The 14,326-nt window shown below is 29.4% G+C and overlaps 1 protein-coding gene across 2 annotated transcripts in view; it reads right to left on the bottom strand.

Moving 5' to 3' along the window:
• LOC129985124 (alpha-glucosidase-like) overlaps positions 1-14,326 on the bottom strand; it is a 624,230-nt gene that overhangs the window by 394,666 nt on the left and 215,238 nt on the right. The window contains exon 1 of one of the 2 annotated variants that reach the window (XM_056095043.1): positions 4,499-4,705. The exons of the other annotated variant lie outside the window; for it this stretch is intronic. The gene's annotated coding sequence lies outside the window, so the exon portion shown is untranslated. Of the gene's footprint in view, positions 1-4,498; positions 4,706-14,326 lie in introns of those variants that run through there. 2 annotated transcript variants of the gene reach the window in all.

Consider the following 14,326-nt stretch of genomic DNA (forward strand, 5'->3'; position numbering starts at 1 on the left):
TCTAAACAATAAAGCTAAATGAAAAAAAGAAGCGAAAAAGAAAATTTTCCAAAAAGTATACATCCTTTAACTGATTTTGAATTTCAAGTTTCTATCTTGTATCGCTTAAGTTTTACAATCCATTAGGATGAGAGTAAAAAAAGTCTATCTTAAACATTTCCTTCCAGCTTTACTTCATTATTCTAATAGAGGATATAAGGAATAACACTTTTATTTAAGATTTTTTGTGGTGGTATTTAAAGCAAGCTTCGGGGTAATTTACTGTTTTTTTTATCCCATCGTGAATATAAATCATGACTTCATTTGAAAGAATTGCTTCTAAAGAGAGCCTTTTATGTTAAAAGACATAAAAACAGCGGACTTGAACATTACACAAAATAACCGGCATGTTTTGAATAATTTACATCATGTTTCGTAACAGATTCGAATTTCTTCATCAATTTTTTTTTCCTATAAGAGCTTAACTTTTATTTTTTACTGAGATGAATTTAAAAGTAATTCAGTTTTTTTAGGCTTTCTATTCAATTGAACTCAATTTTTTAATGTGGATCTCAAGCGTTGATAGGAACTTGTTCACAAAAAACTCTTTTATGCACTTTTTATATGGTAATAAAATAAACCAGAAGTAAGACCAATATATTTTTTTTTCTTTCTATTTTATATCTTTTTCTGACTGAAATTCAGAAAGTTCTTTTACAAGAAAATAACTAGCGCAACTAGAACTTAACACTCAAGATAACACCAAATGCTTAAGACAATGAACGCAATCTTAAAGGAATTATTAATTTAATTTATTTTCTTACTGCGTAGTAGACTTTGATATGTTACGATAATAAAACATCATCTCAAAGTTTTATTACGTAAAATGGCAAAGGCTAATTTTTTTTTTATTAGACATCAATTATTCTTTGTCCTTAGAATGAAGAAAAAAATTAATAAGTTATCAATCATTTCGATTCTAAAATGGAGATGAAGAGAGAAATATTTGAAATCAGGATCCTTTTTTTAATAAATTTCTATTTTCTTTTCTGTTAAAAGAGAAAATTTTTAGTTATAATGTAGGGTGGTCACAAAATTTTATTATGGAATTTTTAAAAAATTACAAAAAAGCATTAAATATAATAAGTGAAATCTATATTATCAAATAATCGTGTTCTTAATTTTTTTAGTCCAAAGATGGCGCATCTAATAAAGAAATAGTGATTAAAGCAACTAATACAGCGAATTACTGTGAAATAGCGATTAATACAGAATTAGAGACAGGAACATCCAATTTTTACTAAATATCTTCAGGTAACTTTACATCAAGTAACTTTCTACATCATATCTGAGAACATCAAGTGAAATTATGCAAAGTCTAAAATTGAATTCACCTTGAAGTTAAAAACTGAAATTCTGTATTCTATGAATTAAAGGATCATAGAGAAGATGAATATTGATTTTTCGGATTGTTACTTTAGAATTCAGCTGAATAGTCTTGATAATCATTAAAAGAGAATCTAATATTTGCATCCAGATTAAATTTTCTTTTTGTATTCTTTACTGCTATGTGACGGAGGTTTAGTTTATTTTAGTTATATTAACGTCCCATTTTTTAAAGCAACACTAGGACTATTTTAGGACGAACCTCGCCATTTTGAACCGCGGTCAGATGACGAGGACGACACCTGAGCTGGCATCCCCCTCTCCACACCACGCCACACCAGCGGGGTGACTTAACGTGCACCAGACCTGTTTACACAACGGTTCTTCGGTTGAATCGGCTGTCGAACCTGAAACCCTCCAGTTCCGAAGCCGAGATCTTACCACCAGGCCACCGCGGCCCATTTGACGGCGGAAAATGCATTTTGAGATGACATTTTCCAAGTAGCATCCAATTAATACCTAAATGTGGATAATAGTCAATTTTTTGATGATTACAATATTTCCTCTATACTTCATTTACAAGAAAGTATAAATTTATAATCAATGTTATAGAAACATGTTATTAGAATAGCATATTCTCAATTTAATCCAAAAAAAAAAAATTCAAAGAATGAAACAGTCGGTTTATTAACTTTAAAGTCTATAGACATAGTCAAGAGTTTCAAAAATTAGATAAACTACTCAGTAATGTTTAGAATTAAATTTATGCAAAACTAGGTTTTTAAGAATGTCATTCTAAATCAGTCCAAAAAAATGTGTTTACTGATTTCAAAAAATGTGGCAAAATTATACATATTTACTACAGAAATATATCCTTGGGAAATTTTTTATTTAGTTAGTTCATGAAAAGCCAAAAGGAATATGTTATTAAGTAAATATTTGATTTGTTAAACTGAATTTTTGTAACATGAAAGCATCTTCAAATTTTGCATTTTTGTAACACAAACCATTTATGAAAAACAACTAAAACTCCCGGAACTTGATAATAACTTCCATCATTGAATTTCTTTGAATTATATTATTTTACAATATTATTCGTCATGATGGTCATAAAATAAAGAATAAAACAGCAGTATTTCAATTTCATTTAAATAATAACTAATAATCATTTTTCTTAATATTTTATAATATATGACTTAACCGAGTTTAATCTATTTCTTAAAATCGTTATACATTCTGTTTGGGAAACTGAACTGCAATATTACTTTGCCCTTTTCCACGTCACTGTATTTCTAAAATTTCTAGTAACAGACTCAGCAGATATTCTTTATTTGATTTTAAGCCGTAGAATACTTATAAATTTCAAAATTTATTTTTCCAAAAAGAGAACTGAATTTTTTTTAAAAAAATGCTGATATTTCATTTTTAATATTCAGCTAATCGTCTGGTATATTTTTTTTAAATTTTGAGGAATCCAGAAACAGATGGCTATGCGAAAAATTTTCGACTCGAATGCTGTTTTAAATGATTTGAAGAAACAACTTGAGATCATTACCCACTGTTTAAGGGGAGGATAGGCTTCAAATTAAGAAAAAAAAAAAAAAAAAAACACGAAAACATGTTCTTTCTTATTTTATCACCAAATATAAGCTTATATATAATAATATACAATATAAATATAAGCTTCAACTATAAACTTCATTATAATAAAATGAATATTTGAAATGCTTAGAAGGATCAATACATTTATTATTATTTTTTTTATCAAAGCAAGCAATTCGATTGAAATACTTATTTTTTTAAAACTTTTTGCAGTTGTCTTATTTTGGAGGAAATTTTACTAAAATTAACAATGAAGACTGAGGTTAAACATTAAAATAAAATGAAGTATGTATTTTACTCTCGGAGCTCTTTTCGATAGTTGCAAATCATTTTTAGCTCAGAAAAACACAAAATTCTCATGCGAATTCAGTGCATGTGTTTAAAAGTACTTCGAACAAATAAATTTTCAATTGGAATCACAAAATCATACCCACTTTTATTTTAATATGTGTATATAGATTAATAAGGAAAAAAAGTAATAGTATTAATTAAAGAGAGTAATAGAAGGAATTTAGCAACTTGGAATAATTTGAAATTTTTAGAAATTAAACAATTTTTAAAAAGTAATATATTGTGTTTTAAAGAATTCTTTTAAAAATATTAACATATTTATATTTTTATATAAATAAAAAGTTCATTGCACCAAGTGAATAATTTGGAAAAAAGCTATTTCCCTGAACCTATAAAACGGGTAAATTAAGATTCGAATCTAAGTACATATTCTGAACCGATTCAAACATTCGTCTCAGAAAATGCAGTGCTTAAACCGAGATATTACTGAGACTTTCAGCTATTTTAAATGGGAATGCTGAGAAAGAGAATCCAAATTCGATATACAAATCCTATTATCTTAATCTTTTGCAGTTCGTAAAGTAATAAGATGCATAACTATATATATATATATATATATATATATATATATATATATATATATATATATATATATATATATATATATAGGAGAATGTAAGAATTCCTTTAATGCTTAGAAAACTAGAAAATACAGTTACAGGTTCATTATAATTATTAAAAATTAATGTGAAAATTTTATTATTCTGTATTTGAATCTCTTTTTCCTACAGCTTTTATAACAATTCTTACCTAAAAAGGAATGTGAAAATAATGCATACATCTGAATTTTTAATCAGGCATGACTTTGGAGCTCAAAAGATTAAATCATTTCATTTACGTAAATATCTTATTTTGTATTTCCATAAAAGCTGTTTTGTCTTTGAATCCCTTTTTTTTATTAATCTAAAATTTGATACATATATAGATATTGTATTTCAAGTTCCTTCACTAGAATAATTCATAAAAATCCCGAGATCGATTTTTTTTTTTTTTTATGATTCAATATTTTTTGCTCACATATTTCAAATACGATAAAACAGAAATTACAATTGACCTTTCTTTTTCCCCCATCCATGAATTATAGCATTCTGAATATGCTGAAAGAATTTTCATTCATTACTGTATAGCATATATTCATTGTAATCAAAGACAACAATCGAAAAGCACGAGTTCCACTTACAAGAAGAAACATTTTAAAAGGCGATACCTTCTTTCAGCGAACAATGTAGTTACTCTGAAACTACTCCTCTTGTTTCTTTCACTTCTCTACAAGGAATTGTTGCCAAGAAAGAAGAACTTTCATTGTTTCAGGTGTGAGCTGTATTTATTACCGCCGAGAAAAAAAGCAAAAGAAATTTCATGAGTATTGTTTTCTTCCTGGTTGAGATACGAGAATCAGACGAAGGAAAAACAAATGCAATCATTCTTCGTCGAGGAAGATCATTCATTTCAAGTTGACATCGGTCCTATCCGAATCGGCCATTAAACACGTGACGTATATTCCTTCTCCCGATTGGCCAACAGCTATTAATGAAGACGAATGAACGCGTGTTGGCTTCTTCGAGTGTAATCCACAAAGATTAGACTCGGATCACCGGATTGCTCGTTTAAAAGAGACGAAGGCTTAAAGGCCATTGCAAATCCAGAATTACACTTCTTTGAGGAGATCTTAGAGTGGGGTAATGGGCTTTATAGCTAAACCCTTGAAATGGATATTTTTTTAAGGCTCTTACTGACGCTTACTTTTTATCGGTAGGTTTTAAAGGTTTTTGCATAATAGAGTACTCCAGGGAATTTAAGGTTGTTTTTTTAAAGTATGTCTTGCTAAAATAAAGCTAGAGTACTGGATTTTTTTACCCATTTTTTTACTAAGTTATTGACTTAAGACATTTTGTTTGGAAAGTTTTAGTGAAGATTTTCAAAAGAGTGAACAAGTTAACATTTTAGTTTTCATCCTGAAAATCTTGTTCTTAAAGGACAAAAAAAGTCTATTAAAAAAAAAAAACGCGATTTTTTTTATTTTGAAATTAATACGTTTAATGTACAAATACTTAGGAAATGTAACACAAAGAAAGGATAATGTTTAAAAGCTACCTACCTTGGAGATATGATATTTATTTAACTTGTAAAAAGAAATTCTTGGCTAAATGCGGGAGTTATTTAATGCTAAAAATAAATTTAAGCCAGTTGCAGTACAATAACAGAGATTAAAGGAATTAAAATAAAGGCACTTTTTTAAATAATAAAACTATAGTCATTTTTTATAGAAAAATAAAAAAAAACAGCTGTTATTTTTTTAAATATATATTGTGTAACAATAATATTTCTATACTTTTCACGACTCGCTGAAATTGAGAATTTTTCATTTGATGATTCATTTTCTTTAGCCATACATTTGATTCTTTTAGTTCGCTTTGGCAAATGATAATTTAAGGTACATAAAATTTGAATCATCACGATTAGTAGTGGAATTGTAAGTTAAATTGATTATTCATTTCTTAAGAAATGAAATAATTCTCAAGTGAATTGTTTCATTTTTAAAGATTTTTCCTTTTTTGTACGATTTAAAAATGCTTTAGATCACGATTTTAGCATACTATTTTAAAACTTTTCGGATAATTAGTAAATCGGGAGTCTTGAAAAGATTTTAAAAAAAGAAATCACAATATTAATTTTTATTGAAGTTCTTAACTTTAATTATACTTACATTTTTTTATAAAATAAATGCCACTAGTAACTATATTTACCTTAAATTTTCAGTATTCTTCGATGATGTTCAATATTGTAATCAGTGAAAATTCATTTTGAAGCTCAATTCCGCACGCAGAAAGATATCAGCCATGGGAATATAAGTGAGTGACACATTTCGTTTTTGCAAGCATCAGAAACTTAAAAAGATTTCCATAAAATTATTAACTTTCAATTTAAAAGTAGAAATATTTCAAAAAAGGATGATAAATGATATTTAAATAAATTTCAACTGAAATAGATTTGTTAATTATATCACCATATGTTATAATTTCTATTATAATTTTTATACATATGTTTTTGTGAAGTTTTAAATCCATTTGAGAATTTGTGTATTTCATCACTATAAATTGGAAACTTGGAAACCAACCCGCTTCAAATATTATATTGTTTCCAATATAAAAATAGAGGATTCTTCTCCACCCCCTCCATATTTTTTTTTCTTTCTTAGAAATGGCCACTTTTTCAGAAACACATGATAAAACTTTACATGAATCATATTTAGAATTATTTCACTAAATGTAATGATATATTTATTAAACTTTAGTGTTGGTAAGCAAAACCTTAAAATTAAATGTATTTTCCTTATATAATTACGCATATGTGAAGGAGGTGTCTAAGATGGTGCATATAAAATTTTAAAATCAGAATTTTCTAATTTAGAACAAGTTTTTGGTAGGTATGAATTCATCTTTGCTTTATTTTTTGCGCTATAAAAATAAGGAAACGAAAGTAAATGTAAACATGCATTATGTTGCATATTAAAAAAAATGCCCTTCAATTATCTTTGAGCCTTTTAAAGATATTACTAATCAAAGTACTAAAAATGCTAAACTCAAATAATCTGAAAATTTTTAAGCTAAATATAGTAACAAAGAAGGCGATTCTGTATGCCAACATTTACAATGTAAATGATCACAAAATTTATTGTATCTTGAAAAAGTAACAGAAAATACTTTAAAGAAACAGTTATTCATTTTGATGGTAACACCATCTGAATAAATTAAACCGAGAAAAATGTCTGAACTTACTTTCCTAATTATAGGAAAGAAAGAATGATTTAAGATGAAGTTTTTATAAATGTATATCGGAATTACCATATTCCCTCATTAACTGGATTCCAGTCGAACTCCATTAAGCAAATTCAAAAAGTTTTTACTTTTAGAATTGCTAAACTGGAATACTGTAAATATCTGATGAATCACATTTTACTCAATGCTGAAACCGAAATTATTTGAAGTGCCAACTATCGGAACAGTTATTAAAATACTTCATTATTTAAAGTTTGCAAATGAAAGATCCTCAAGTGGCCTGTATTAAATTTTCTTTCCGATTTCGATTAGCGGGCGTAAGCAGTGTGGAAAGGCAGCACCATCAAAACAAGAGTTAACAGAGCCACAAGGAAGATAAAACCGCTATGACCAAATTAATGCTAACGCCACCTTAATTGTCCATCATCTATTACAGTTAATCCCCGAGTTCAAATTACACTTGCTGCCATGTCCCATCACGTAACACAGCCATTAAAGTATCAACCAACTCCAGAAACACGAACCTTAATCACTGCTAGCAACCACCTTTAAAAATTCCTCTTCCCGAGGCCATTTTAAGGCCCATCGGTTTCAATCGCCGTTGCCATTCTTCGATCCTAATACTCTTCTCTCGGAAGAATCTCTTTCCCGTGGAACTAAACTGGACGTCGGAGATGCACCGTGATGGAAAAGTCTTTAATAAGATGAGGCCAGTTCTAGAGCTCTCTCAATTTATTCGGGACACGGGATCGAATGTCCGTGCTTAGGCGCTAAGTGCAGAGGCATTAGGAGGGCACTGTTGCTAATTCCGCTGCGCTTCAATGGCTCCAATGGAATGGGCACAATTAGGGACTAGGGTGTTAAACGTTGCTGTGGATAATGGAGGATTGAGGCGGGTACAAATCCTATGGACTGGTGTAGTGCTATCGCCCAGAATAAACCAGGTCATCGCATCTGTCCCATTCCGACAGATTGGGTGCAATTTGTGCCAGAACCTCACGGCTGATTATGGTCGTTATAAACTCCAGCCGCATGGGACAGGATTTGCTTTCATTGGATACTTTGAATTGCAGAGTGGCGAGTATTTCCATAGTCTTATCGGGAATTAGTTTACGTTTATCGCACTTTAAAAGAGGAAATAATGTTTTAAGTGTTGTTTGTTCATAAACTGTTATCATGGACTTACCTTCTCACAAAAATAGCATTAAAATTTGACAATGAATCTCCGAAATGAGCAAAGAAGACGAGGGTGATCAGTGACATTTTCGGATTATATTTGATGATATTTTTCAAAGAACTGAAAGTGTTTTATCATTACAATATAAAAAGAGATACGAAACTGAGATTTCATACAGATCAATTAGGAAAAAAAAAGAACTGATTTTGCAAACAAGTGATAAAGGATTAATTATATTATATCCAATGAATTATATTATATCCAATTTGTAGTAACGCAAATGCCATTCTGGGCGTACTCCATGATTTTGGACAGGAGTAAAAAAATAAAGGTGACCCTGAGAAAAAACCCTAGTCCTGAGGCTTTCTCGATAAACCAGAGTTCAGATGTATGATCCCTTGCCAAAGACATAATATGCAACAAACTGATGTAAGCAACGCATATTTGATGGCACTAAGATAGGAAGATGGAAATCTCCAAATCTAAAACTGAGACTTAACCATCTGGGTAGCCCGATGAAATGACAGACAATAATATTCTTTAATGTCTTCAAAGTGATAATCTATTTAAGGAGAAGATAATTGCAAGAAGAAATGCAAAATATAAAGTAACTTTCTTTTTTTATCTTCAAATTTCAATCTTTCCTTTCATTACTTTTCTTATTTTATCATAGCTTGACATGCTACAAATGCCGTTATATATGTGGTATAACTGTATCAGAAGCACATCAAATGGGATCCGTATAAAGGATGTTGTTGCGCTTTGAGAGAAACTTTAAATGTATGTCCCAGCATTAATCTTTATTTACCTTAGATCACAATTCAAGGCTAGAAATGGAAAGCGTACGAAGTGCTAAATTGCATATTTTACAGGACAGAGTACAATCAATTTCGGCAATGACTGCGTTTTCCAGGACATTAACCCTTAACTAGGGAGTGCGGTATGTCAGACTGTTAAGGATGGACTTGACTTCTGATTATCCCTATTCTATTTTTAGCTAAATCGAATGGATTGACCCTGTAGCTTTTCATTTCATGACCTCCACTACAGATGCCCTTTTCCAATCGATTTCAGCGGAGGCGTTTAAAAATATTTCAGCTATTTCTTTGTGCGACATCTGTGTGACCGCACCTACCTTTTAGTACTTCAGTATTATACAAGGCTTAACAGATGGCTCTAAAACTTGGTTCTAGAAATATCATCCAATCTAGAGATCCTCGTTATGAAGCAGACCTCCAACGACTTTTGAATGAAGCAGAAAGTGATTATAGTGATGAGGATAATTGTACAGAAGATTTTTTGATGAAAGTTCGCATTCGACTGATTCTGATAAGTATGCTTAAATATAATTAATTTTTTAGTGATAATGTATTTTGAAAAATCTCTAAAATATATTAATATACCAAGAGAAGTATTAACAGAATTTACAGGCTGATTTTTATACAAGAACTTAACCTGTATGTTTAAAATGCCCTCGAAAGAATCTCGTAGAAATGATGCCGATAAAAAAAGATCAATTTTACCCATTTTAAATTTTTATTTTTTTTATTTTATTTTTCATATAATTGCTGAATTTTCCATTACATATTTTCTATATACCTTTGTATACTGGGAAAATAAATATGATTTAAAAAGTAAAAAATAATAGGTTTTTTTCAAGAATACTATTTGTTGTAACATGCAATTTGAGAAGAAAATGTACGTTCAAATGCAATTATATTTTTCATTTTGAAAAATTTCTGAACCATATTTATATATCAAGAAAAATATCTGTAGAATATATTGGAAGACTTTCATACTAATACTTGCATTATAAAATTTAATTTGAATATGAGGAAAATACGGTCTCGTAGACCACACCTCCCCAATTAAGTCCTAAATTTTCAACTCCAAAAATATTGTTATGAATCAATAACATTGCTTTCCACGTAGCAAGTATCCTAGTAAGGAAGACAGTTTTACAGATAATCTAATGAATAATTACCTTCGTCCATATTGACGAAAATGAAGGATCCCAATTATTTGAGAAAATCCACGATATTAGGACTCGAGTTCCAAAGCTTTTTCTAGACCATTCGATGTTATGTTACAGGAACTATAAAAGCGAAAGTACAGACATAAGTGGAGTAATCGAATCGAAAGAAGAACCAGCCGAGTGAATTTTCTCTTTGGGATATGGATCTTCAACAAGTTCTCTATGAGCGCGTTGTGCTGCAACTGTTGTTCAATCTACTTCTCATTAATGATTTCTGCAAGTGTTGATTTGTGCAAACTTCGTCTGAATTTTTTACTGTTATTTCATGATTCCATATAGCATATGTTATCGCTTAATGAATTCAATGAACTTTTCCGTATTTTTCATATGGATTTTTTCATTACAATATCTACTTCTTTCCTCCGTATGAAACTTGGTACCATTTTCTATATATTCCAGGTCACAATAACATAAGCCACAGTTGAAATATCCCGACATGTTTTTCAATTACATAGAGAATGGTGGACATTGCATGATTTTCAAGGTTGAGAATTTTGCATTTTATCTTTTATTATTATTTTTTTAACATGAGAAAATGCTTTTTTTTCCTTCTTATTTTGACATTTACTGTGCTTCTTATTTCGAATCTTTAATTCATCTAGCTAACAATAATCAATTAATAACTAAATAACAATTAATCTTAACAAACATTTATGATTTTATTTCATGAAATTGAGTTCCTTCTCTATATATTAAAGGCTTTTTCAAGTAAAAAAAAATTTTTTTTTGGTTATAGTAGTTTGGTGATTATGTATACAATAAATAAATAAATAAATAAAATCCAAATAAATATTTACAAAATAAATAAATAAAAAATTTCGAAGGGAGTCAACATTTTTACAATGGTGCATTAGTGAATATGAATTGTTTTCTTTTTAAAACGGAATTTCCACATTATGTTTATCTACTTTATCGCAAGTTGTTTTCACCCATCAAATTGATATTTATGATAAGGACTTAAAAAATGCACCTTTTCCGAACCGATGAAAATATTTATTTATCATTTCAAATTTATAAAAATCATCGTCAAAATGAATACAACACGACTTGACACTTATTGCTAAAAATTTAAAATTTCTTCAAACAGTTTGAAAAGGAAAACTCCAAACTCATTTTTCGCGATTACAAATTAATATTTGATGAGACTTTGTGCTACTAAGAAAAATAAAATGAACAAAATGTATCGAGAATGTCGCGTGGGTTGCAGTTAGCGTCGTTAGCATCGTAATTTAATCCACAGTGATTAGCTGACTTTGATGGATTAGTGAACCACAATCTTCGCTTATCATTAGGGAAATATTTTTACGACAAGCAACAGTCATTAACCTACAAGAACACGCGGTATTATTTATAATCAGAAACACGCAGAAAGGAAAGCTTTTGTAGAAAGAAATGAATGGAAATAGAAATAACTTATCATTAATCTGCGTCAGCCACTCGCACCGAGACGAATACTTTGGAACATTAGTCTTCTGCCCGAGAGTTACTTATTGAAGGAGCTTTTATGTGCAGCTAATTAGATCCTTGCATATGTTGACTGAATCGAACGGAGGCTTGGCAATCGTGCCGAGTTCTTTAATTGGAGTTTGATACATTTGAAATGATTTTTTTTTCAGTTTTGAATGTTAATTGCCTGAAATGATCTTTTATCAAGAATGTCGTAAGAACACTTTTTTGTGCATAAGGTTGAGATAAAAAGAATCGATCAAAGTGGAAATTATTTTACTTCAGATATCAAATGATCTTTTTAAAATGCATTTTAAGGACAAGTATATTTATGCAGAAGATCCTTTCTGCTTTTGCTCTCAACTTTTTCATTTCTGAGAGAAATTAAATTTAAAGGTAAAAACAATTTATAACCATTTCCATTTTCATCGATTCATATGCAGTCCAGTTGAATAGTCATGAAAAATAGCGAAATGTAGGGAAAAATCATAAAAAAGGAAATTATGCATGTGCATTCATAATTAAGGATAGAGTTAGCATTTTGTTGTAATTACAAATAGGAATTTATTTTCCAATAATTTTTAAGAATCAGTCAGTAAAACTGAGGTTTTTATTTCTTTCACAAATTTAAATTTCATTCAAACTTTTTCTTGTATGTTGACAATTATGTCACCATTTGTAGAGCTACTCTTTGAGAGTAGAATATATTTCTCCTTTTCTCGGATCCCTGTTTATAAAATAGAACATACTGACACTTTTTTAGGATCTTATTTCTAACAACAAAGTAGAATTTTTCAGAAAGTACTACAGGTATAGATTTGAAGTTTTGGTCAATTATTCTCTTGTAAATAGCATGTATTTAAATGAAATTTTTAAAAACTCTCTAAATTTATTTAAAAAGAAAATATATATCGCAATTTGCATCGTTTTTCGTAATTTACTCCCTCTTTAATTAAGTTATTAAAATGCTTTAAAGCTCAAATTCTAGGTTTTTATAATATCTACATATTTTAAATCTGCATTCTTTCTTTAAAATTAATAGCTTTTTACTTAAACGTGGATAGTTGTTTCACTCTTTACCGATACTATTATTGGTTACAAACTTAGAGCAAAATTAAGGATATTTAGCTCAAAACTTTGAGGCAATGAAATTATTGTTACCTATTCTTCCCAGGAAAAAATACGATTACATTAAACTAAAAACTAAGATGGATTATATCAAAACTAGTAGTATACAGAGAATTTTTCAACATAGCTTGTAGATTGTTAGGGAACAAAACCACTGATCAATAATTTAAAAAAAATTGCTATGGCATACGAATTTAAACAATAGCGACATATGACCATGCATAAAATCAACGAGCGATAATCGACAGAGACTTAATGGAAAACAGGTAAGATAGTAGGGATACAATCTGATTAACCGGTACACTTTTTTTCGTGCAACACATAAGAATTTTACATTTTGTGGCTGTAGGTCATGTTTAATATGAGACTCCTTCTTTTAATAAGATTGCCAATTTAGTTTCAAATTTTAGTACATTTTTTAACATGTTAATGAGTTATTTTAGGTTATATATATATATATATATATATATATATATATATATATATATATATATATATATATATATATATATATATATATATATATATATATATATTACTTCATTAACTTTGTGAATATGTTTTTTATTTTTACTTATCTGTTGTCACTCCTGAATGGTCAACATTCTCGTGTGTACAGAATACTATTGAAACAGATGGGCAGTTTTATAAACATTCTATTAACTAACTGAACGTAATGAAATGTATAGGAACATGACCCATTATACTTGATAAAATTTTAATATTAACCCGACATAAATTTTTATCTTTTTTTACAAACTTATTCATTTGATGACTGGGAAAATAAAGATCTTTAATTAATCTGCTTGCGGTCTTCTTTAAGTCCAGTGGCCCTAGGCAGCTGCCTAATTATAATACCGCCATTATCGGCAGCGCCATTTTTTGAACTGCCATTGTAAAAATAAAATTGCTTGCTCAACTGATATTGCTGTCTACAGAATTCGATGAAGAGACCACCAATCATTCTCCAGTAAGTATTCGCAATGACACCGTATCCTGCAACTTCTGGCATCCTTATTTTTAATTCGTTGCCAAAATAACATAAAAGTTATAACAACATGTTTCTACGTAAAACCTACTTATGTCAGCCTGTCTCCCATGAAAATCACTGAATGGTTGATTTTAATCATCCTCTGTATTAATCACAGAGCGCAAAATGTTCAGAAATATCATCGAATCTACTCAATTACAAATAACGCATGAAATTAGAGAAACGCATTTGTTATCAATTAAGTAAGCATATTAATACGATTCATAATAGTAAATATTATGCTGGTTTAAAAAATGTGTAACGGTTACAGTTGGTGTCTTTGTACATTTGGTGGATTTTGTATTTTGATGAATATACATGCGCGGTGCTGATGAAATATCAAAACGTCCCAAAAGAATTTGACGTTTGGAATTGGCCTGAGAGCTTTAGAACCACCTGAAATTAATTCTTTT

This window comes from Argiope bruennichi, chromosome 9, assembly GCF_947563725.1.
Source record: "Argiope bruennichi chromosome 9, qqArgBrue1.1, whole genome shotgun sequence".
NCBI lineage: Eukaryota > Metazoa > Arthropoda > Arachnida > Araneae > Araneidae > Argiope > Argiope bruennichi.